Consider the following 27,632-nt stretch of genomic DNA (forward strand, 5'->3'; position numbering starts at 1 on the left):
ACAGCGATCTTTTATTTAATGCAAACATACCATAATTATATTACGTTTAATTGTACAGTTAGTTATAAATTATGTTATCAAATAAAGTTAATAAAACATGCTTTATCAGAAATCTCTGTGCGTCTTGTTTGACAGTCAGAAACATTTATCTTACATAACAGAACAAAACCTGCTCTTCAAAATGAAAAGTATTGCATATTTGAATGGTTTGTGTTTGAAAAAAGAAATCCCTGTGGTCCTGACCTGACGCTGATCCGAATAATCAACAGAAGAATAAAGCAATCTCCGCGTTGTATCTTGATGAATTTCCACACAGATGTACGCAAAATATAGGGAGGATGTTTCCCCATGTTTTTGATATACCACTATCGGCTGTTAAATTTGAAAATCATTAATTATATACATCTAGCCAAGATCCGTGTGCAAGTTTCCATTACAGTCAATGCGAGCGTCGCAAGACCGGAAATAAGTACGCACACACTCGCGTCGCTGAAGCTCACCGGCGCCATCTTGTGCACCTAGCCCATAGCGTTATTACTCTGCTGCTGTTAGTTGCCACCGTTCTGTTTGTTTCAACGCAAACTGCCCCCTGCTGGCTCGGAGGAAAATGTCAAAGGCGGGGAAAACAAATATGGGCGGGGCGACACGTGTCGCTCCGCCTCGAAGTGTCGCCCCGCCCCATCGTCCAGACTGCACACTGGGGTTACTCATTATTTCTGGTTCCTTGAAAAAGGGGGTGGTGCAAATTAAACATCTGTAATCCCTTAACATTTCCTCAAATTTCTGATGAGGGTACCCTCAAATTAAAGCTTAGTGTGCACTATAAGCCCATATTCATTATAACCGTAACTTGAATATGTTTTGGACAACAGATAAAATAATAAAGTGTGCCTGTGTCTAAATATATGGACCTAACTGTATGCAATTATAGATTTATACATGTCAATATTTACTCCCTGATCTATATTATTTAAATTGGATGCATTATTGCTGGATAGTAAACAAATGTTTTTCTTATTTTCAACAATAGATTAATTTCAAACCTCTTAACTTAAGAGACTTTATACAGAAAATATTAAATCTCTTTTTTGTGTAAATATCTATATTCTACTTTAATATTAAAGTATACATATAATACATTTTTTCAATGTTTACCATTCGAAATAATAATGTATGCATACTGAATTGTGCAATTTCAAACTTGGGATTTTTACAAGATTGAGGTTGATCTATTTACCCATTTGTACCTTTTACATTGCACAAGCATCACATAAGGTGCTTTAAATATTTTTGCAGAACCAAAGCCTCTAACCTAAAACTATTCTTTTGCGGTCTTGTAAGCACTGGTACTTCCTTCAGGACATTGCAAAAAGAGTTATGAATATATACTCCCCTTTTAAGTTTGTTGTTCATTTTATAGCCATTTTTAGGATTTATTTGACCCTTTTGCTTGTTCAATAGAGGCTGTGTGATGTGAGTTCTGTATATATAGTGTTGAAAACTTTCCCCCGATGAGCTGCTTTAAATGAGCTTGTTGCTCTTTGACTGTGCCTGGAGACAGGAGTGCGTTAAAAAATAGACAAGCATGTTATTGCTAGTTTCGTAAAAGCTTCATAAACATACATTCATTTACACCATTTAGGTAAATGAGCCCATTTCCTTGTTTTAGCAATTTGCTGTAATCTAATGAAGAAATGTAGCTTGCTGTGCACAGCTCTGAAAGCATGCTGCTGGGTAAGTCAGCTTTATAAACGCTATCAATTAGGCTGATGCTACAATGCTCCACAATTGTTTTACTAATTGCCAATTAGCTACCTTGGAATAAAGTGGCATTTTTTCTTTTATTTGAGAGATTTACTAAGCAATCACTCATTTTCAAACGAGTACAGGATATTTGCAAAAAAACATTAACAACGCTGTCCCAAAGGAGGAATGTGATCTCTTGTGGTGTTTTCAACACAGAGCGAAGATAGCTATGAAGCGTCGTCAATCCATCTCATGTGTTTTTATTTGTATGGAGAGAGAGGACCGAATCACTGTTAATCACAATTTACTGTTGAAACGCACAAGACACGTGCAGTATTTACTTTCATTTTTAATCTGTCGTACTCCTGAGAATACATAATGTATTACCAAACAGCAAGCTGTTTAATAATTAGTCAGGCCGTTTTTGGTTAAACAAAGAGAAGGATATACTCTAGATCTTTAATAGTCAAGTTATGACAGTCATTCATTAAGACCTGTCTTCTGGTGCAACAATCATGCTCTGTGTTTCCTGAAGTGTGTTTTACAATGGAGAGGTGAGACTCTGAATGGATAACAGCTTCTCTGGAGCTGCTTTTGTTGTGATGCATCACATGAACAACCGTTACATTTTTCTTGTCAAATGCCCAGTCAGGTGTGGATCGTCCCGGTTACTCAAAGACAATGAGAGAATTCCAATTATGCGCAAACAACTTCGGTTGGGGACCTCGGCGAAAACGTTAACATTGCTGCGAAGGTAAACAAGAAGTCCTTATTGACAGTTCAAGGCTTCCTCTTTGTCTGAACCCACTCGAAAATTGATAGAGAAATTTAGAGGAAGCATGATTATTGATTGGGTGCTAATTAGACTCCTGAGAAAATAAATAGGGTTCTTTTGCAGGCCTCTCAAGGAAGGCTGGATCAAACATACCCATCAGCTGCGCTATTAGCATCCCATTCTTTGTGAAAGAGTAAGCAATGTTTAGGACTTATTTTAGAGCATTTTAGAAGGAAAGTTCACCCCAAAATGAAAATTGTTATTGTTCACTCACCCTCATGTTGTTCTTAACCTGTGTTGATGTATTTTTCCTCTATTCTGTGGGGCACAAAAAAATAATCCATTACCAACAAAAAATTGTCCCAGTGTTTTTGTCTATACAGTAAAAGCCAATGGGATTCAGTGTTCAGTGTTTTGAAAGCCTTTGAATTTCATTGTGTGTTAAGAAAAAGAAGTTAGAAAAACTAAGTCACACAGGTTTGGAATAATGTCAGGGTGAGTAAATGAGGACAGACCTTTTTCATTTTTATAATTTTGGGTAAATTCCTTTATGTGCCACTAACAAGAGAGTGTTTTAAAAAGACATATACATATTATTTATTTAAGGAGAAATTAATACTTATTTCGCATGGATACATTAAATTGATCAAAAATCACAGTAAAAACATTTAGAATCGTTTTTTAGTTAAAATAAGTGTGTTTCTTTTGAATTATTTATCAAGGTGCCCTGAACTTTTTTTTAATCAGTTTCCAAAAAAAAAAAAAAAAAAAAAAAATCCAAATTGTTATCAATATTGATAATAATAAATAATGTTTCTTTAATACCAGATCAGCATATTATAATGATTTCTGAAGCATTATGTGACACTGAAGACAAATTCAGTTTTTTTTTTCCATCACAAGCATAAATTACATTTTAAATTATATCGAAACTGAAAACAATCGTTTTAAATTGTAATAATATTTAAAAAATATACTGTATTTTTAAGCATATAAATGCAGCCTTGTTAAGCATAAGAGACTTATTTTTAAAATATTCCAAACATTTTACTGCCCCCAAACTTTTTGTAAGGTAGCATACATTTTTTTTTGATTGCACACAATATTTAAACGGTCGAATATTATGATGGCTTGTTTGCTAGGGGACTGGTGCTTTGACAGCGGTGCCTTTGAGCCATTTTCTCAGGGGGGCTAAATCTGTTAATTAATGAGCATGGTGAACTAACTCCTCTTGGCTCTGGTGATAGCGGGACCATGCCAAGGCAACAAACACAAACAGATGTGCGAGGCAATGGGATGGAAAACAAAATCCACATCATCTCGCAACGACGTGCTGCAAGTTATGTTGCTCATACTTCTCTACATCTTTTTTTTTTTTTTGTTAGTCAAGTCTAATTGCCGTAGCTGCTGTGGTGTCAGTCTCTGGGTCAGTGTGTCTTGGCAGGTCCACGTAGCCAAGAGGCCTTTATATTTATGGGTGGAAATGTGAACTGGGAGGACTACTTTTGATCACTAGCAATTTATCTAATAAGGTGGAAAATCCTTAACCACATGAGGCCGAGGGTTTGGGGAGCGTGACGTAGAGGGGGCGGCGTAGATATGCCGCATGGGGAGCTAGTGATCCCTGTTCTGAATCAAGAGTGGAGCTCAGGTAGGGTTTTAATTATGGTTCCCTGCTTCCCCAGACTCTTCCCAGATGCACAGGCCTCACAGCTGGGACTCTGTCAGTCTCCAAACCCCCTACCTGATGCTATTGAACCATTGCTTTTACTACAGTATCCCAAGCTCAATGGTGATCAGGTGGGGTGTGCTGATTGGATTCATGGGGTCTCCTTGATCTCCACTCGTTGACGCACATACTTTTTTGTGCTCATTATTGTAGGAAGGATCGATTGACCATGCTTGCAGAGGCAAAGTAAACTCATGTGACGTCTAGACATCTTGGAACTCGGAAAACTTCCTACTTTAAAATAACCAGCGGAATTGAGCGGATGCATCAATTCTGACCTTTTTTTTTTTTTTCCAGTGATCAACATTTTTATTCAGATTTAATTTCACTTTCAGAAACAAATCACAGTTCACTGTTCAAAAGAACTATGTACAAACTGATTCCATGAAGCTGTCCACTTGTACAGAGAAATGGGAAGAAAAATAAAAGTGATAAATGTCAGAAAAGCATAGTAGGGATGTCCACTTTTCAGCCTAGCATCTAGCAACAAATCGGGAACAGTTGTCCAACTCCGAATAGTGTTGATCAATCCTGACTTTTGTTAAATATGCCATTTCATGTCCAAGATGGACAACTACTGTGCTCAGGCCATACAAATAATATATTGTACATGTATACATTGTTAAAATTTATAATAAAGTATTGGGTAGCAGGAGCAATTTTTTAAATGCATTACTCTCAATGTTAGTTTGTACATACAAGTTGTAAAACTGAATTATTTTAAAATGAAAGGAACATCTAGATATAAAAAAGTTTACAAATTTAACCATAATTATTGAAGGTATTACCAAAATTATTTATAAAATTATTTTAATGCAATTTTGCCGTTAAGTTCTTTATAATTATCATGTTATTAAAGTATTTTTATAAATTATTTCTAGATTCATGTTTAAAATAGTTTCAAGATATTTAAACTGTTAACCTTTTTGCAAAGTGTTGACAAGAAGTATGACATTTTAAATGTATTTTTATATATTAAAGAAAACAATTTAATTTTGTTTATAATTTTATTAAATTATTATCATAAAACTATAATACATGTAATTCTAATAATTTATAACAATCTGAAATGGTATATTTGGAAAGTAATTTTAATCTAGATATTTTTTTAAACCTTGTTTTATGAACCATATTTCAAAGTGTTACCAAAATTAAACCTTTTATCATTGCTTTAAAATATTTTTACTAATGTTAATAAGTTGAACCCATATTGCAAAGGGTTACCCAAATTAATCCAATTTATTATTTATTTCTCAATTGATTAAAAAAGCAATAAAATTTTCTGTTGTCACTAACTCTATTCTAAGTATACTTAATAATAATCAAGTATTAAGCTTGACACCGTCTTGTTTGATTTACATTTGATTGAACATATGACTAGCTGCAATGCTTTGAGGTTGCCGGTAGGGAATTTCAGCTTGACTGTTTCTGTTGATTTAGTCTGGAGCAAAGCATTATTTAGTCATCAGTTCCAACAATGGACGACAGAGATCAACAAGTGCAGGGAGACAGAGGCCCACTGCCCTCTTGGAAAGCTTCTGTGGAGCAGGCAGCAGACGGGACATAGTCATCAATATCGGCCGCTGGCCATTGATCAGCTGTATTGATCAGGATGGGCAGTGGGGCCAGTGGAAGGAAAGGCCTGCTGGATCTCATCGGATCAATTGTTTAGGGTCACTGACAAATTCAATTGCCTATCAGGGAGCGATCATGGAAACAAACGGCTGCTGTCGATGCAAGAGCTGTACCCTGTGGTAGCTGTCACTCAGTATTACTCCCGGTTTGGGAGAGCGTCAGGCACTGTTTTTGCACACACACATGTCAGTTAGGTTACTGGGGCACTGGAGGGCAAACTTGTGCCCCTGACTGCCCACTGTATCCTGTCTGTGGTCAACAAACTTTCAAATTCTCTGTACTATACTCCTTTCCTTCATAGTCTGAATTAAAGCTGTATTGCCTTGAACAGCGTCCTAAAACCACAAACCTGCCCTTTTGTGACATTTGCTGAGTGTGTTCAAGTTGGCTGCTACCATTGGCAGATAATGTCATTCATATATTGCCCACAAGTAAAGGGTACTTTGATTTTGGGCTTTCTTGTCAGTTTGTTGTCTTGGATCTTTTTTTCATTGCATTCTAGCATATTTTTTTGTGAATTCTTTCATTCATTTCTTTATTTTATATTGTATTGTAGCAGTGGACTTAGTTAGGTTGAGTGTTGGAAGAGTGTCAAACAATAATTATTTTATCATTTTAAAGAACAATTTATATCAATGTATTTTGTTTTGTATTTGTTTATTCTGTATTATTATTATTATTATTATTATTATTATTATTATTATTATTATTATTATTATTATTATTATTATTATTATTATTATTATTATCCTTATTTTCATTACTACTAATTCTGCTCTGGCAAATGTTTTGGGTTAACAAGAAATAAGACATTCTTATTTTTATATTATATTTTTTTTATAGAACTTAGTCTTTTTTTATTTAAAGATGCCTAATGTAGGGCATAAAAAATATGAAATTAATAAGCAATGCTTATTGCTAGTATATATTTATGACTTTTTGTTATAACATTGTAGGTTTTTTGTCTACAGTTCAATTTATATTTAAATTAAAATATTGCAAAAATATAAAAATAATGTAAGACACAACTACAGGAAGTTCAGGCAGTGTTTTTTTTTTTTTTTTTTACTTGTTAAAGCCATTTTTTCCCTCTCATTTTGCTTTTGGTGAATGTTATTTTGCACTCCTGCATATATTGCAACAAAAAATAACATTTTCTGTCATATTCAACATTGAAATACCTCAAAAGCCGAAAGCAATTCATTCAGTGCTCTGTTTACTCTATATAACCGGAGTGAAGATTCTTCATGGTCATGTGACCTGCTGTTAAGGCTGACTGCTTCTTCTGTTCAGGGTGTCAGACAACTCCTAACTGGCTTGCGGTGTCCTCAATCGAAAGAGTGGCCCGGGGCTCTTCGTTAACTAATTACGGAAAACAGGAGCACCCTCCCTCATCCCCCTTCTCCAAAGCAAGTTTTTTTTTTAAGGGGGGTGTCTTTTGATAAGGTTTGCACCTTGTCAACAAGCTCGTATTTAATTAGTGTTGATTGTTGTTAGCGTGTTCAATAGTTATTAATTAGAGCTGGGAGGGGCCCTCCACTTGATTGCTTGCCCGGAGCAGTGACATCTTGTGCTGTTTCACACTCAGTCATGACATGGAGTAGAAATGAGAGACGAAAAAAGAGAGGGAAAGCGAAAGATGAGAGGACAGAATGGTTACTTCCAAGAATGTGGAAATGCATAAACTTAAATGTAAATTTGGATGCTTTAAACAGGTGCATTTGTGGTCGCATTAGTAATTAAGGGCAGTCAAGGGCAGATGGAAAACACCCTAAAGACACTTTGTTGTAGTAATAACAAGTATAATAAAGTCTATTAATTGAATGAATTAAGCAAAATGAAATTTCGCTAAAGCGAACACAATTTTTTGTATAGAATATATATATATATATATATATATATATATATATATATATATATATATATATATATATATATATATATATATCTCAAGAACTGCACCTATTAAGTTTCTGGTAACTAAATATTTATTTATTTATTTTAGTAAATCAAGATATTGGCACTCTAATACTGGAAGTCTCTGCAGGTCTCTACCTTTTTTTCCATATACAGCGCATTCGATCCCAGTTGAGTTCTCAACAAGATGCATTGAAAGCTGCTGCTTAAATGCAGAAATGTTGCATAAACCTGGAGAGGTTTGGATGAGGTCTGGTAGAAAATGATTTCTATACGTATGCATATTTTACTGTATACACGACAGAGATGGGCTAAAATATATCATTTTCTGTCTTTGTGCACCAGGAATTGTCTTGAGGTTCATTCTAAACTTCTGCTGTGGGGTGCATTTCCCGCTGTTCAGCTGAGCATATACCCTCATTCGAAGTCGGCGCGAGCAGCTCTGCCTATTAAAATGTAAATTCCCTCTCGGTGCAGCAGGCCCAGACTGTGGAACTCAGCGGGTGAAGAGGGTGTCTGTGTGAAGAGAGAAAGTGTGTGTGTGTGTGTGTGGTGAGCCTATTTTCCAGCTTGGTCTGCTCTCTTGATTGGCAAGATGTGACAGTACAAAAATAGATGTTCGTTTTCTGTTCATAAATGCATAAATACTGCTCATATACTTTTTTCCATTAAAGTTAAATTAAATTAACTACTGTGCATAGAACAGCTGTATATGTGCAAAATAAAAAGATAGCAAGAAATGAAATATAATGCTTAGATAACTAAATTCTGGAAGTCGTTACTTGAATTGATATGAGCTAAAATAATTAAAACTAATAATTATGTATGTATGTATGTGTGTATATGTGTGTATATATGTGTGTGTGTGTGTGTATATATATATATATATATATATATATATATATATATATATATATATATATATATATATATATATATATATATATATATATTACTCACACACAATATGCCATTTTGAACAGTATATGCCAACAGTATTGTGCCAACACAAAAAATGTGTAATAATAAAATAAATATAATTTTTTTTAAACCTTCATTTTTTTTATTTGTTCCTTTTGTGAAAAGGTTTTAGCAGAGCATCTGACCAGATTTTTGTCATTTCTCGTAGTAAATAGACTAACATTGGGAGATAAATATACTTGCATGTTGCAATTGTTAAATAGTGCATTGTTATTTTTTTTATTTAATACACATAGATTCAGATGTAAGGTCTTAGGGTCTCAATAACACTGTCAGGACAGCCAGTAAAAGTCAGTAGTGTGCATTGTACTTTCTTTCAGTAGATGTTTGGTTTATTTTATTATTTATAAGTCGTCTAGAAAAAGTTGTGCATAGAAATATAGATAATTTTAACTGAATTGCTCATTTAGCGATTTAAAAAAAGTGTCTATACTTTTGAAGGTTAAAGAATAACTTCTAATGGAAATATGATGTAAAACGTGTTGCAGAGATCATAGTTGTGCCATATGTTTCTTGTAGCTTGCACTAGGTGGAGCTGTGATCTTTTGGTAGAGGGCCACTGAGACCTGCCTGTGAGAAAGAGAGAGGAAAAAGAGTGGACAGGAGAGCTGGAATGGCTCTTTTTTTTTCTCCTTTTTTATATACCTGCAGAGGCATACTTCCGTGACCCGTTGGGTAATTAGAAATAATAGAGCGTACTGTGAAAGACCCAACATTCAGAATTAATCGATTACTCTTGTAGTATTAATGTATGACTGTGATTGGTGGTGTGTCCAAATGGAGAGTCGCTGCAATGCATTGGAGACCCCAATGCAAAAGTACCCACGTCCCCAATTCAAAAAAAGAAATGCATTTAAAGTATTCGGGAACTAACAAGGTTTTAATTAGTTATACGGCTGACACAGCCTCCAAAGTGGTTGAAACATATATACTTAATTTCTTGAATGCATACTGTTTTCATAATGATGTATTCAAAGACAGTATGACTGGATGACCTGGAGCAAGTGACTGTGTTTACAGATTGGTTAATTCAGTTTTGTGAGCACTCCAGTGAAAATATTGTATGTATGCACACATACCTGATGCATCCTTTTCCTGTAAATCAGTATAATCCTGTAATGGACAGGCCAATACAGTTCACCCAAACCAACATTTCAATGTCTTATATTTTCCTCTAGTCCTTGTTAAAGAGTGGCAGAAATAATGTAGAGGCTCATTTCAAATGCATCGCTGTCAATTGTCTCACAATAATTGGCATTGATTTAGCAGTTAGAATCTGATTTAGTCAAGGCTCTTGTCCGTAATGTTCCTTGGGCTTTAGATGCCAGAGCCTTTTCTTAGACTTTGGTGGTAATTAATCTGAGAAGATCTACATAACGGGCAGATTGTGGTCTTAATATTGCAGTTTGAACATGAAACAATGCCTTGATTTTTTTTTAGAAGGTGGTATAGTGCAATACTTCCACCACATCTGGATTTTTTTTTTTTTTTTTTGTTAGAAAAAAGAACATAAAGGTTGTAACCTACATAACCCAGTCTATCTCTGGAAGATATAACCCTGTGCTCAGCATGTTAATTTGAAACGGTGGATAGTAGAATTAACGGAGCAACGCTCTGCACCAACCAATTGCAGACCCTCTAAACCGACTTGGAAAGCCATTTTGGGTTGACTAAAGAGAACTCAAATTGTTCGCCCATTTTCTTTAGCACAAAAAAATATATAAAAAGTCTTAAGTGGAGGCCAATGGCGAACACGTCATAATTTGAAAAGACTCGAAATATCTTTCATGTAATTAGAGGTCATTTTCAGGAATGGCACTGAAGCGTATTTCGAAGAAGCCACCATTCAGTCTCAATTGTTGAATTCATCCAAAAAGTGAAAAAGTGAGGCTGAATGATGTTTTTTCTAGGCCTTTTGAACCCAGAGTTCAAACATTATTGTTTGCAGCTCTTACTGAATAGTAGGCGCCAAATACTGTTGTTATTGCTGATTGAAAAAGCACAAGCGCCCTCGTAAAAGCACTGAAGTAGCCTGGGGAAAAAAAGATGATGTAAAATACTCCGTCAGTCTTGTCGAAATATTGCCAAATGTTTGCCATTCAACTTACAACACAATGACTTAATGTACAGAAAAAGCAAAAGATTCATTGGCACAAGCATTTGATTTCCTGAGGTAACTGAGATTTTTCTATACATATCCGGTCAGCCTTGAGTTCTTACAGGCGCTGCGGATGCTTCCAGGGCTTGTGTTATTGTCTGTTTGTAACATGTTCATGAGGTTGTTTAGAATGGGATATTGATTCGTTCTTTCCTGCGTACTATGAGCTGGTCATGATAACTAATTACATCGGACCTCTGAAGGTGTCTGAACACAAGTATAGGTATGTAATTACTCAGTTTAATTACAGATCTTTTGAAGATCAGTGACTGGGATGTATGCGGTGAGTAAATGTTGTGATTGTACACACAATATCAAAGTGATTGCATTGACCTTTCGCACCCCACTGTATGAACTGTATCATTTGTTTAGTTGTCTTCTTGTCCTTATAGATCGGTTCAGGCAGGAGTTATCTGAAAGCAAAACTTCCATCAGACTGAGAATGTGATGCTGAAGTGTACTTGTTAGGTATGTTTCTTAAGTTAACATTTCAGCATGTTTTTTATTTTTTGTGACAAGGTGGAAAACAAATGTCCGGACGGAAAATCCATTCTTTGGCTTAGTGTTGCACACAATGAGCCGAATTCGCCCTTCAACAACAATATAAGTAACAAAACCTCATTGTTTACCCAGAACCATTCACTATTATTGTCTTATTTTCTCTGTAAGCCATTACACTTGTTTGGCATGCGTTATTTTCAAGAGAGCGTTTAAAAGCAGTGTGAGGTGAATTGTCGAATGTGCCTCCTGATAATGACCTAAGATTTCACCAGGTTTTCTGCCACAGCATGCAGTGCTTGAGGCCTTCGGCTCCTTGAAAAACAAAATGCACACGTGCGTGCATGCATATAAAGTGATGAGACTCCGGCGGGTTCGGCGCAGCTAAACACATTGTGATTTATTGTGCTTTAATTTGGATGCCGTCTATTGTTTGTGGCTTGCAGAGGGTCGCCCACTGACAGTAATTTCTGGGGTTTGTGTGGATTCTGCCGGAGCTAATAGCACTTTCTTTTACTCTGAGTTTGGCCCCAGTACGACAGAAGGAAGCAGGAAATAAACAGCGGTTCCTATTTACCCTGCCAATTTCACTTGACGGCGCGCTGCGTATTGAAATGAACTGGGCAGCCTTCTAATACAACGGAAAGTATGGAGCCAGCGCTGGCAGAGATAGATTGTAGCAGGCAATTATGGCGGTCCGGCCTCTGATTAGAGAGCTGCCTGCTAGCCACTCAGCCTCACGGCTGCCTCTTATCATGATGAGGCCGGTATTGGTCCGGACATTGTTTGATTGCTTTCAGACACATTTACTAAATCCAACGCACACAATGTTTCCTGTTTCTTCATGCACTGCCATGCTCGCAAACTGCTCGAATTGTTTAACTTTCACCCTGTCACTTTTACAATTTACCTCTCTTTTCTCTGTTTAGCACGCTTTTCTTTTCCAGATCTGTTGGTAGGATTTATTTTGAGCTTTCTACTGACCACCTTTTTGAATGTGGTGGTTTCCTGTGAGTCAGACTGGAAGTCTGTTGTTGTTTCACGTTTCACATCACATTACTTTACATTCTATTAGCCGACCGAAGTGAAAGTTTGTTTAGAAATTGACATAAATGTCTAGGTGTAAAGTGAGCGGTGTGAGATTTGTGAAATTTAAGTTTGAATTAGATTATTATTATTATTATTATTATTATTTTAGACCTAAAGGGGAAACTGAAGTCTTGTCTGCTTCTAGAAATGGTTGTTCAATAAACATAAAGGATACAGAATAGAGACACACCAAGTGTTTACATATGTCTTAAAAATTCAGTGTCATTCAGACCATTTATATAATTATTAACATTTTTATTTTAATAAATGTTATAAATTTAATTATTTAGAGTCTTTTAAAAAGTCATGTGATCATACTAAAAACCATACTAAAATTGACCATGGTGGTGTATTCTAAATATTCAAATATACATTCTCATGAATACTTCATGAATAAGGATTTGTGACATTGTATGGGTCAAAATGATCGATTTTTCTTTTGTCAAAAATCATTGATATTACGTAAGGATCATGTTCCATGAAGATATTTTGTAAATTTCCTACTGTCAATATATCAAAACTAAATTTTGTATTATTAATATGCATTGCTGAGGACTTAATTTGAACAACTTTCAAGGTAATTTTCTCAGTATTTTGATTAAAAAAAAAAAAAAAAAAACATTTGCACCCTCAGATTCCAGGTTTTCAAATACTTGTATCTCTGATAAATAGTATCATATCCTAACAAACCATACTTCAGTGGGAAACCTATTAATTCTAATGTTTCAGATTTCAGATGATGTATAAATCTCAATGCCGAAACATTAACCCTTATGACTGGTTTTGTGATCCAGGGTCACATTTTTCAAAGTTGTAAACCAAGATTATTTGATTGTTTACAAGGAAAAAAAAAACATTTAGGTTTTTCTACTAGAATTTCATGCTGTTCATTCAATGTGTTACTTGCCATTTCTTCATCATTTTCGTGTAATTTACAAAAAATTGTTTCTACAACAAATTTTCTTCAGTGTAGCTCAACTATATTCAGGACAAAATTATAATGACTGTATGTTCAAATGTACGTTACATAATTCTGTTTAAACTGTCTGACTATAATATACACTGTGGACTGAGTTTTGCTTCCAGAAATAATGTGGTAACCTAACAGCTTTTTCCATTGGGAATAATGGAGGATGTGTCTCTTCTGTATCTTTCTTTGTCCCTCTCTCATCTTTTCTTACTAGATACTGAGCCATCAGTCAGTTAGTTATGCTGTGAAATAGCACTCTGCCCTCGGTGAGACGCTGCTTATTTCCTATAAGTTCTCTCTCATCTACAGGATGTGTGCATATATGTGTGGCTGCACGCCTGATGCAAAGCTCATTTGAACGTGACCTCTCTAAGAGGGTGTAATGCAGTATGCTTTCACGTTATTGCAGTGATAGTTGCAGTGAAACCATGGATGCCTAAGGGAGAACTAGTCACTGACTGTTTAAGTGTCCTATTACAGCTTACATGGACCTCTGGTTGAAAACGTGCAAGATTAGTATTTATGGCGAAAATGGATTTGAATTGGGATTTTTTTTTTTTTTATTCATTCTCTTCATCAGTCACACATTTCATTTACTTGTAGGAGTTTTGTTTACAATATATATCATGATATAATTATTTTTGCTTTAAGATATTTATGATATCAAAAATGTTGATACCATAGAAATGTTATAATTCTTGTTACCAGTGTCAGTTTCAGAAAAAAATGAATACTAAATAGAAGCCTAAATAAACACAAAAAATAAAATAAATAAACTCATGCTCATTACAAACTAATTACAAGCAATAGTAACTTTTATTAAAGTTGCAAAAGTGATTTAGTCGGAGCTGTGAGAGATTTTTACTCTTTTGTTTTTTGATTAACATGAATAAGAGACAACAGGAATATTAGAGTGCTGTCACTTTAAGAGCTGCCTGGATCCAATAGACTGTTACAAATGTGTTTTCTTTCTTAACTGTTTGTTTTCACTCAAGACCTAAATTACGTTTTTTACTAGGATACTTGCAAAGATGGGTATCTGGAAGCATATAAGTGTAAATGTTTAACTGTTTAAGGCCCATAAAGAGTCAAAAATAACTCAACACTCCCAATACTACCAGTACATGAGCCTTTCTGACAACGCGTGCATATAGTGAAATTAGTTATCCTTTGCTGCTTATTGCATTTCAATGGCTTAAAATCACTTGTTTTTAAACCACAATGCTTAAAAACACGTGTAAACTGTACGTTTTCATGACCACGTAGCACAGCAATATCACGTGAGCATGTAAATGTGATGGTGAAAAATTTATCCTGGAAAAGTATCCATTTTCCAAGTTGTCAATTGTTTTGTTACTAATTGTTCATCTCTAAATTAACAAAGTGATAAAGGATTAAATCAAATAATTAAAAACATATGCTCATATGCAATGATAACATAGTAAATAAATAATATATACTATATTTTACTGTTAAAAAAATCAGTTACTGTATATGTTGCTCAGCCATAGTTATCGTCTCTGCATGCAGTAACCGTATGGTGTTCACTAAAGGAAGACTACATTATGAAAAGCTGCCGCTGAACCCATGAAGCCGTTTTCTCCACAGTGGGTCCACCATCATCAGCTTTGAGATACTAAGTTAAATGTACGAACAGCCAACCACAAACATTGCTCAAAGCCTATCATCCACTACCGCTGTAAAAGTGCTATGGTCAGGCCAAATGAAATTCAGCCATGCCTCAGAGTGCTGGTCCATTAACTACAGTACCCATCCGCACTCTGCAGAAACAGTTTGGTATGACCGAGAAATAAAACATCCACAACATACAGTAGCATGCATTTACATTCACATCCCCAATAGGGTTGTATCATGGACTGGATGCTTTTGATTCTTCACACACAGTCACAACACGCTTTCACCTTATTTACACACATGAACACATGATCCTGCATGTTTTGAGATGATACAGCCGAGCTCTGCATTGGACATGGATAAAGAGGAGAGGGGGACTGGCTGTTCTTAGGTGTGGCTGCAAAGATGAGAGGGGCCAAAAAGGTTTAATTTCCTTATCGTATTGTACATGTATGTTATTATTGGCTAAATGCCTTTTAAAGTTGCACCACTGACTCCAGCCCCCAGTCTCCGCTCCTCAATGGGAGCAGAGTCACCGTTAATAAACAGACCATGCAACCCCAGCATATCGCAAGCATGGGTGCAAAAAGCTGCACGCGCTGATCCCAGCTGTGTGTTCCCCGCCACCCAAATTAATCCCAAGCAATTTTTTCTGCACCACTTGTGCTCCCGATAAAAAAGCCCCTGCATTCAAATAGCATGGTCCCTGATGGCATTAAGTTCTTAGTATTGGGCCATAGACAGACCTGCAGTGCAAAAAAAGAGAGAAAACCCTCTAGCCTCGGACCTCTCAGCCTTTCGGTTCATTTCAATTCCTTGTCAGTAGAGCGCTTTAAAGCGCTTGTGTGTGAATCTTTTTTTGTAAAGTAATCTCTTTAAATTTAATTCATCAAGTTTTATTTAAAACATTTGCGATTCATTAGCTTAGGGTTTTCGCTTACAGAATGAGGTTTTGAACATTTAGCATTGAAGAATTATTCTAAGAGGTTGGGAGCAGTTGCAGAATGAAAGGAGACAGTTGAATAAAATGGAATTAAACAGGTTAGCATATATCTACAGACTTGTTGCATTGCCGTCATAAGATAAGAGTGTTAGCGAGGCATTGAGGGGAGGCTTTTATGCCATCGGCTGCAAGAAGAATGGTCAAGGCAAGGTGCCTCCTTATAATGAATGTCACAGCTGCTTTAGATATAATGATTGGTGCTTGGGTGGGAAGCTGCAATGTGCTGTACTCAGACAGAATAAGTATAAAACCCATGGCCCTATTATAGCCACTCTGCTGAAGAAAATATTCTAATGATGTCTGTCTTCCCCATTTCAAAGCTATGAAAGTCACCAATGAATGCCAAGACCACAGAAAGACGTTTTATGTAGGACTGCAACAGCTAATTGATAATGAAAATAATTCCCAACAAAATTTCTGTGCTGTGCATAGAAAGCCAGTAAAGTCACTTTAATATAGAGAAGAATGCATTTCTATGGATGAAATGCAGCTAAAAAATGACCCTAGTTGACTAAAAATAAGAATGCTTTATTAAGTCTTTCAAATTTTGAGATGTTTTCCCAATGCATAACTTTCATTTTGTGATTATAACCTTATCTGTAAATATTAAATGTAAATTGCCTAATCGATCATGGTAACATCATGTAATTCTTTGTTAAAACAAAGACTTGGATATGCATATCTGGTCAGGTTTTTCCCCTGCACTCATGAGATCTTTTGTACACTGCTTGTTTTCTTGGCTGCAATATATCCTTCTGGTCATTGCTTTTCATATTTGTGCCGTATTCCTGATGTTAGGGATTAAATGATTCACCTTGAATAGTGCTTGTGTTCAATATATATATATATATATATATATATATATATTTTTTTAGTCAATAGTGATTGAGTTTATATAAATACAACAGCTTAAATGAATCATTGAGGTTATAGGATCTGCTACTCAAGGATCCTCATGTAGATAATGAGCCATATCACCAAACATCACTTCATGCCCCATTCCTCAATAAAACCTTAAGGGAAGCGCTTCTAAAAGCCTTCCAATTGCTCATCCATTGTGTAACCGTCCACTCTGTGCAATGTCTCAGTCTTTGAGGCTTTGACTGTATTCTAAAAAAACCTCTGCATCATAGTTGGGAAGTGTCGGTCTCAAGCACATTGTGTCCTGGAGAAACCTGCAAGCTCTCTCAAGCAAGACTGCAATGAGCTACGGCCTTGAAATGAATTCAGAGAGGGGAGGGATAGGATGGAAACTTCGGCCAGGCCTTGAAATGCATGGGTTAGGAACAACACTGATAGCCCACTTGAGGGAAAATGAGGCGGCTCTTTTAAAGGATAATAGTGATAGTGCATCGATTGGGTCTAGAATGCTCTCTTGTGATTATTCAGATTGGAGTAAGACATTCTGAAGCCGGGTTCTGGTCATCTCACAGACACCTAATCATATATCAGGCAACTGACCTCATGTTGTTTCTGTCTCAACTGACTACTGAGGCCAAACACTTCACGAACAATTGCATAGCACTGAATGTTTTACCATAGCAATGCTTTTTTTTTTTTTTTTGTCTTGGTCCATGCAGTGGACACCATTTGTTCTGTTCTTCAAACAGCAGTTCCATTGGATGATACATTTCTATTATGGATGATACTATCACTGCTTAACTGAACTCTAATGAAATGTAATCTTTATTGGTTTTAAGTTGTTTTGACAGTTTCTTTTAAGTTGATCGAAACACAGATGAATATTATCGAATATTTATCAATGTAATCCAGTATAGTGATTTTGTTTCTGTCTGTTGTTTCTGTTCAAATGAGTACTAACAGAACACAACTGACAAATGTATATTTATGCTTGCTTGCCATTCATTTATTTAAAAGTTAAAATTATAACATTTATTTTAAATTGTGACAGTCATATTCCTCTTCATTAAATAAGTATTAGGGTTAATGCCATGAACTGTCAGGAGATTGTCAAAGACTGTCAAATTTCGATTAAAAGACCTGTAGTTTTTAGGATAATTCATTTCCAGTACTATATTAAATCTGGTATCATTTAATCGTATTCTATTAAGTTGAATATATTATTATATATGAATAATTATTTCTCTTACAATAATAGGAATGAGACTTTTGGTAATGGGAATACGTTTTTCACATTACAGCAATGCTAATCGAGGGTAAAATGATTGTGTTGTAAATAATTTAATAATGCAAAAAATCTTAAGGGTCCTAATAAGTTGTTTTTCTTTTCATTTTTGGAATATAATATGATTTGGAAAATTTAGAGACAAAAATTACTAAACAAACAACAAAACATTTTGTAACATTTTTTTCAAACACATATTTTTGCTGATTACACAAGCAGTGCTAGATAATACTGCCAAGGAGGTCAGCAGAATGCAGCAGCACCGGCAGCTCTGGTTCTAGAAATCTGCATGAGAAAGCCTGCTGCGGATACTGGGCTTTGATAGAGGAGCCCACCTGAATGACATTTACAAATTACCCTGCCGAAAGTGCTCTGTCCCCTGACCCCTGCTCCTGTGTTCGGCACCCTGTGAGATTTGCAGCATTTTGTCATATAATTATGGTAACTCCCCTGAAAATACAACCCCAACACACACACAAAGCTGTAGTGAATTGTAATGCGTGTTGCGGTGCTGTCTGCACAGCCAGTCCTCTTGACAAGCCACAGCAGGGGCAGAAAATAAGTGCAGGGGGAGAGAAAGTGGGAGAGTTAGGAGGAGAGATAGGCTGTGCAGGTGGGGGTGAATCAAAGTGCAAGGCTGGACGAGTAGGGGCTTCTCTCACCCCTTCTTTCACTAAATGTACAGTGGTTGTACTAAGGTAAAGCACCATAATATTAATAATGGTTCAAAGAGAGAGTTTTTATATATATATATATATATATATATATATATATATATATATCTATATATATATCAAATTTTTTTTTTTTTTTGTAAGGAGCACCATGATGAAGCGTTTGCAACTCATTTGCCTTCTGTAACGTGACATGCTTCTGTGTGAGACAGGATATTTAATGAGAAAAAAATGTTTGACAGCACTTGATGTTGTGGAATATATTGGATCATTAATAATGGCCGTAACATGTCAGAATAAAATCAGGTGGTTGGAGAAGGGAGAAAAATAAAATGGATTGCTGATGTAAGTCAAAAAGATTATAGAATACAATTATTGTAGTAAAAAAGAGAATGCATTAATGTATCATTAATGTATAATGATAATAATAGTAATAACTAAAATATAATTTTATAATATAAATGATATTATACTATCGTGTTATAACATAATATTATATTCACATTTTAAATAATTATATATATATATATATATATATATATATATATATATAATATTAGATTATATTAAATAATATTAGATTAAATAATAATAATTATTTTTATGATTAACGTTATATGATTAATGCAATTAATATAATGTAACTATTTTGAGTATATTTTGGGGTTGTTTATATCTCAGCCTCTTCCGTACCAGTATGTTTTCTGCATAATGTATGCATGATTGAATAAGGCTAAACCTTGTACAATCAATGCATGGCAAAGTTTTTCTTCAAAAATGTTGGACTATATAAAGCAGGGCTATTCAAATCCTTCCCTGGAGGGCCAGGGCACTGCAGAGTTTAGCTCCAACCCTTATCAAACACACCTGAGCCTGTTAATCAATGTCTTTGGGATCATTAGAAAATCAACAGGTAGGTGGGTTTGATCAGGGTTTGAGCTAAACTCTGCAGTGCCTCCAGGGTAAGATTTGAATAGCCCTGATATGAAGGAATGAACACAAAAGTTTTTTTATTTTTTTATTATTAATGTGTCTGTTGCTTTCCCTTTCCCGTTTTGTTTGTTTGAACTGATGTTGTTTTGTTGAATTAAAGAATAAAAAAGTTGATCACTCACATAAAATAAGTTATTACATTTTGATGAAAGATTTTTTTTTCTTTGGAATATGAATCATGCATAATGAGATGGTATGTATTAAGAAAGTAAAACAGTAACTGTGTATGGCAGGCGGCCTTTTAAGTCTCACTTTCCAGGTATGAGTCCCAGAATTAAGGCAGCAGATCACGTTCACGGTGCTTACTTGTCACCCTTATTTCTTTTTCACTCATTTCCACTTCCTCTTTTACCTCATCTCTTCCCTTTCTGTCCTGTTCCTTTCCACATTTTCCTTCACATGTGTATATGAGGCTGTGTGTAAATTTTTTCACCGTATGTCTGCATCTTGAATGTGCACAAGAAGAAAGAAATGAAAAGGATAATCTAATTGAACGACTTAAAAGCACCGTGGCCGTTTCATGTAGTCCTTTGGAATGGATGTAATTTGAACACGGTTACCCGCCCGAGCATGTCTGTAGTGAAGGTCAGCTGTCTGCCACCAGGAGCATGCAGAAAATGTAAAATGAGTCTTTCTCTCCTCCTCCTCTTCCTCCTGTTTTCCCTGCTTTGTCAGGAGATAAGCCAGAGCTGCTCACACAAATAAACATTTATAGTTATAAGTAACCCTTGGATAAACTACTTCTACTTCTCCTAATAATGGAAAATCCAGATCATTTTTTTTTTTTGTATAATCTACAAAAAAGAGAGAATTAATATATTGGCACCTGCCAGTTCTTAAGAGTTTTACATAACTAATTTGTAGAATAATTAAGTGATAAGATTTTCCAGACATTTGTCATACAAAACTTTTGATCATAAGTAAAATAAAAAAGTTAATTTGAAGAATGTTCTTGCAGCTCTTTTACATACAACAACAGCCATATAATAGCTGTGTGTTAGCACTGAACACATTTAATAAGATCTTTTTAAAATAAAATGTTCTTCATAGTAGTTTTATTGTGCCATGGAAGAAAATAAGTCTGAAATGACATGATGTTGAGTAATTGATGACAGAATTTTTGTTTTTGTGTGAACTCCTTTTAAAGACATTCCAGGCAAAAATTGCACCCAAACTTCTAAGTTGCTAAGAAAAGCATTGATTTATCTCCACACTTTTTTTAGTTCATCAAGTGCTTTAGTTACACTGATGGATGACACGTTTGGCCACTGTCAGCCTATGGCAAGCGGGGAACTCCTTTCTGTTGCTAGATTGGTTTAGTTTTTCTGTCTGCTTGTTGAAGGCTAAGAAAAGTGATGAGAATGCATAGGTGTGCAGCTCCATGCCTTTAATATGCAGGCCAAGTCATTGGTGTTTATGTGTGCAATGCATCACTGTACCACTGTGGCCCTTTAAGTCCATTGAGTGCCACTTTGAATGAGGCCCCTGCACTCACACAACAAACAAGATCTGCCTGAGAAACAGAAGCTTTCAAAGCTGTGATGGAATAATGCAACTATCCCTTCTGTGTTAAACCCCATGGGGTCCTGCTCAGTCCGAAGCTAGGAGAACCGTGGAGCTCACACATGTTGGCGCTTTTCATAAGAAACATGGTTTCTGCTTCAATAGTTTCTTGTTCTTTTTAGAGTGTCAGCGTTTCGGAGTTTGATTTTGAAGGGCGAGAACATCTAATCGTGTCTAGCCTGCTCCGAACGGTATCTCTGATTCACAGCCCAAAACCACAGAAGAACAAGAACACTCGAGGAGCGAGCGTGAACCTCCTTTTATCTGGCAGTCGTTTAATTTTTTTCCATGATATTGTTTGAATGCTTCTCATACTTCTCGCATGGATTTATTAGTAACTCTTTGATCTATTTCTGTCGCGCTAAAACAGTCGTCTTTTTTCTCTTTAGATGAAAGCCGCTCCACAGACGAACTCCATTATTTGTTTTTACATCAAAAGTTTCATTAGTTATTCCATTAATCTTACGGGCTGGAGAGTGACAGAGTGGCGGGCTTAGGCCTGTACGTCCCTGCTCTGGGGAGATCTGGGAAGGGTAGGTGTGCGGACGGACTAGTTAAAGCCCAGGAGGGGGAAAAGGAGGAAAATCTAATATGAAAATGAAAATGTAAATGCGGGGGAAGCAGCAAGCGTTTTCTCCAGCTGGCCTAATCTCGCTTCCGCGGGGCTCAGATAGTGATCGCTAACAGGAGGGCTCGCGCTGGGCTTCTTTGAAATGCAGAATGGCCCTGTGTGTAAATTGGAGCCACCACGATGGTGCCAAAAGATGACACATGGAGCCGCGACCCTCTCGCCTGAGCGGGGCCAAATGCGGCAAAGGTAAATCTTGCACATCAGACAATTTCATTTTCAGCACAGAGGGGATGAGCAAGTACAATGACTGGATCTTTTCAAATGATACTTACCCCCCTTAGAGGCGTATCATCATTTAGGATTTTTTTTCTCTGCTCAGGTAAACTCCGTCCAGTTGGAGAGAAAGATGTTAGTTAGTCTTTTCTCAGAATTGCATTTCTTGGCTGTTCATTTTTGCGGTTAACTCGGATATCTGCCTCCCAGAGCTCTTTGCATTTCTGATCATGTTACAAGCTTGTGCGTCTCCTTAAGTTTCCCGCTCCTCCACTAGTCCACGAACACTCTCTGTAATCCATTTATCCAGTTTGTGTTGTGGCTTGTGTGATGTTTTTTTGCATATGCCACTTTGTAGCAGATCCCCTCTGAGCGACTCTATTTCATGGCTGCTCTTGCCATAACATGTGTAGCCTGTGAGCATGGCACACATTGTATTTCACACCAGCTTACATACATCCACACACATTGGCACGTCTTTTAGCAACAGTGGTGGAACTTGCTGATATTGAGCAGGCGCTGCAGGTTCATCCGAATGGTTCTCCCCCATCCCACTTCTGCTCAGACAAATATAATCGACTGCCTCAGCATTTCAGAATGCACTGATGAAGTCTCTAAGCTTTTAGGCACCACTGGACATTTCTAGAACCAAGGGCATGAATTGTCAAACTATAGTGTGACCTCTCAGACAAAAGGATAAATCTGTTCTTGGCAAAATTAAAGGATAATAAAGCTGTACAATTCCAAAATATATTAAAACAGCAACATCACTACTACTACTACTACTACTACTACTACTACTACTACTAATTAATTTTAATAATAATAATAATAATAATAATATAATAATCATCATAATTATTAATATTATTATTGGTATTATTATATATACATTAGTCAACATTTGAAATGGGTCATAACCTTTTATCAAAGTAAAAAAATATTTTTTTAAATCCCCTTTAAATATTGACTACTATAGTTTAAAATAAATGTAAAAATACTATAAATTTTAAATACATCTTTATCAAATAAAGTCTAATTGAATAAAAAATCTGATTAAATAGTCTAAATAAACTGTGGACTCGTACAGAGTTCGTAATTTACAATTGCTGTAGTATTTTATTTTACTCTGTCCTTGTGAATAAATAATTCATTATAAAAAATACACTTTTACATAATTATTTATGCGTAGAAAATATAATGTAAATTGTGGACATATGTTAATATATATAATTAATCATTTACATTTTATTTTATTGTATTATTTATTACTTGACTTTATTACTTACATTTAGTGAGTACATTTTTAAATGATTTGTTTAAATGACATGCATAATGAATTACATAAAAATACATCCATTAAATGCTCTGCATGTAGGCTTGTGTCTTGCTTGGCTTAGTAATTATTGATACCAAACCAAGCAAACCACTCAGTGTTAATAAACTTTTTTTGAGACTTTTTATTTTTATTTTTATTTTTATGTCTAACTCAACAAACAATGTTTGCCATTCCCTTTGTTGGGTGCTTCATTCACAACCATGTCTATTAGCACTTGACACAAAATGTAAGGATCATTCCAACTATGTCATCGCATTTTGATGACAAGCCCACAGTCCAGCCTGCGTTAATGATGCTTTTCTCATTGGCCACTCCAGCAGGGCTTTAATAAGAGCTAGTGTGGAGGGAGATGGCCGTGGTGTCTGGGCCAACCCCTCCTTTCCTTCCAGCCCGCTCGGTGCTGTGATGGAAAGTGACACTGTGATTGTGTGTGGGGCTCCGCCATGCTCAGATGAGGGTGTCACTTCTGCCTAGTCTGATTGCCACTTTCGCGGTGTTACACGGAGGAGTTAAATTGAGGCAGAAAAGGTCAGAAGCCAGTGGTCATCTGCTCTCTTCTCTCCCAAATTACTTGTCCTCTTGGAGGGGAATGAAAACAGACAGGGCCGGCTTGGCTGCCAAGTGGAGATGATCCAGGAGCGGGCAGAGAGGAATGCAAACGAGTGGAGAGGGGGGCTGAGAAGGGGTGTTTGCGGGAGAGAGATAGAATGACAGGATCAGAGAAAGAGAGAGAGTGAATGGAAGTAAAGTGGAGAGAGAGGTAGGCGGCTGCACTGCGACGGAGCAGGAAAGGGCACCTGTGAAGGTCAGGCTGAACGGAGGTGTGGATGGTTATGACTGGAAAGTGAAGAGAATCTGTCATAACCTCGTCTTGAAATGCCTTTGTGCAGCATGATTGTGATTAGCTACTCTTTTCAGCACCATGGACAGGGGCGCATCAATTCTGCTGCTAATTACTTCCCAGCTATATACATTTTACACTCATTTTACATTACTATTGGTCAGGTGTTTTGTATTTGTATATTTGTCCATTTTTTTCATGTGTGTGTATATATATATGCTGCTATCACATATTGTCCTGTGAATTCTGTACAGGTCTGTACTAAAATAGTGTTTCTCAACCTTTTTGACTCCATTGTCCAACACAATGTTTAAGCCTTATGTAGGTTAAGGTATATACACACACATACACATACACACACACACACCTATATAAAACTCCATCTTTTTGTTTTGGTCTTTTGCTTTTTGGCATTGTTGGTTGATTCAAATAATGAAGACATTTTAGGAATGCTATGTTCGTGATTAAATACAAAAGTTCAAAAGTTTGAAGTTGGTAAGACTTTCAGATGTATGTCTGATTAATGTATAAAGTGAAGTAATATTACAATATAAGAAAAAAAATGTTCTGTTGTAATACATTTTAAAATGTAATTTATTCCAGTGAATTTTCAGTAGCCATCCTCCATCTTTAGCTTCAAATGATCCTTCAGAAATCATTCTGATATGGTCATTTGTTGCTCAAGAATAATAAACATTTAATAAACAATTTATTATTATTTCAATGTTGAAAACAGTTGTGCTGCTTACTGTTTTTGTGAAAACCTAAACAAATGAAAAGTAAAAATGCAAGTTCAAAAGAAGAGCATTTAAGAACAGACCTTTTAATTGAAAAGAATGCATTAATGCTTTATAGAAATATACATTTAATATTTACAAAAAATCTTACTAGCCACAAATGTTTCAATTACATATTGTTATATACGTGTTTCAACAGTGTGTGTGTGTGTATATATATATATATATATATATATATATATATATATATATATATATATATATATATATATATATATATATATATATATATATATATATATATATATAAATATAAATTTGATTTAACAAAATTATAAATGAAATGGGTCCTTTTCTTATTGCTTGGACAAAATGCTGCACGTTTCTTTGTGAAATTGAAATATGACACTATAATAATATGCTAATATAGTACTTGCATATTATTGCTCTTTGTTGGTTTTGATTGCTTCTACTGTCTTCATTTATATGTCACTTTCGATAAAAGCATCAGCTAAATAACAAAGTGTAAATATATAAATATAAACAAAGAAAACTAAATTGGAAAAAAAGAAAGTCAGATAAGTAACACAAATAAAAGAAAACTCTTAAACAAACTAAGGCTTTGTCTGTGTTCTTTCCATTTAAAATTAGAGGCAACCCCTGCATTTTAATCATGATCATGAGCACATGATTTTTATTTTAAATTAGAAGCAAATTTGAAGCAAAACAGAATAGTCTGACTTCAGTTTTGTGAAACTATTTATAAAAAATATCTGCATGAAACAGAAAATTGAGATGCAGATTTACTCTCTGCCAGCAGGTGGCGTTTAAAGCATTTCCTTAGTTAACACTGTAAACAAAGCAGCGCTGCAATTGTGAAATTTAAGATGCATTATACAGAGGAGAGATGAAAAGGAAAAAAACACCATCTAAATTTTTCTAAAGACAGTAAGTTCCCCTCAGACATCAATTCATATAAACGTCTACCCCTAATTGTATCGCAATTGGTTTAGCAACTAAATAGATTTGAATCATCATATATTTGAATCGATCTTCAACCAGCTCGTGGTTAATTGTTACATCCCTACCAGCCACTGCTTTAGAGGCCCCCTGTTCTTTGAGGTTTTCTGTTAGGAATGGTGCACAATTAATCTGAAGCGACCCTCGTGTGATCCAACACATGGCAATTAACCTGATAATGCACTGCAATGTCTCCACAGCCAGCCCTGGGACACGGAAAAGCTGGTGGATTTGACAAAAGAAAGTTTCACATATTGTGCTAACTCAATGGCTGATAGTTTAAATAAACGGATTTGTGTTTGTTTCCCAGAAAATGACCTAAATGACCTTTTTTTGGGGGAATATTTTATGAAACGCACACAATCGTTTCCCGAGAAGCTTAAGCAATTCAGTTTCTGGTCGATGTGTTGTGATCATGATAGCAGATAGACCAGCGTGCCTCTGTGGTCTCTACAGAACGGCCTGAATCTTTTGAAATCTCTCGGAGAAATAAAACGCAGCACAGAGTGAATTTGCTCCAAATCTCTCAGGACAATGTGCAACGTGTCTTAAGATCTTTAAATCAAACATTAAATTGCATTTGGACAACACAAACATGACATGCCTGTAAAATAGCCGCTGTGCACTTTGAAACTGTCTCAAGCAGTGAATGGCAAAAATGCAATTGCTCGCCATATATTTTATTAGACTTTTCAGTCTGACCTTGAATTCTTCAAATAGAACTGAAACTGACACAGATCTGTTTGTGAATGTATGCTGATGTTGTGTGTGTATATGTGACAGATGAACAGGCCAAGCAAACGGGCACTGCCGCATTCATGTGTGTGTGCTTCTGTATGCCCGTCTTTGTACACGAGTGTGTTTGTGTGGTCTCTAAAGCGACGACGAGATGGAGAATAAATATTTACCATCTGTGTTACTCCCCCTCCTCCGCAGATTCCAGCGTGTTTTATCGGCTCTGGAGTTCAGCCATGGGCTTTTTTAATTTTCTGCTTTTGTGTTTTTAGCCGAGATTGACAGGCCGCTCGCTCCCCGGAGCATTGTTCTATTAATCTGTTTAATATGCTACAGAAACACTTGAGCGCTGGAACAGGCAGCCTGGTAATGGAATCGCAGCAGGTAAAGCAGACTTGCTCATCCGATGGCGGCGCAGGGCACAGTCCGTATTACTGCACGGCTCTGTGCAGGCGTGGCACCATTCCGGGCATCGAAGGGGGTGTGCCACCCACCCCCCGCAGTGACCCTCTGCAGAGACAGACAGATGGACAGATGGAACAACTGAGGGGGCCATTCCCGGAAAACCGCCACCTTCTGCGTGCTCTTGCGTTCTGAAAAGACC

The 27,632-nt window shown here is 36.1% G+C and overlaps 1 long non-coding RNA gene across 2 annotated transcripts in view; it reads left to right on the plus strand.

The window, feature by feature from the left end:
* Nucleotides 1–27,632, plus strand: part of LOC127972724 (uncharacterized) — a 208,131-nt gene that overhangs the window by 9,169 nt on the left and 171,330 nt on the right. The gene's annotated exons all lie outside the window — the stretch shown is intronic.

This window comes from Carassius gibelio, chromosome B15, assembly GCF_023724105.1.
Source record: "Carassius gibelio isolate Cgi1373 ecotype wild population from Czech Republic chromosome B15, carGib1.2-hapl.c, whole genome shotgun sequence".
NCBI lineage: Eukaryota > Metazoa > Chordata > Actinopteri > Cypriniformes > Cyprinidae > Carassius > Carassius gibelio.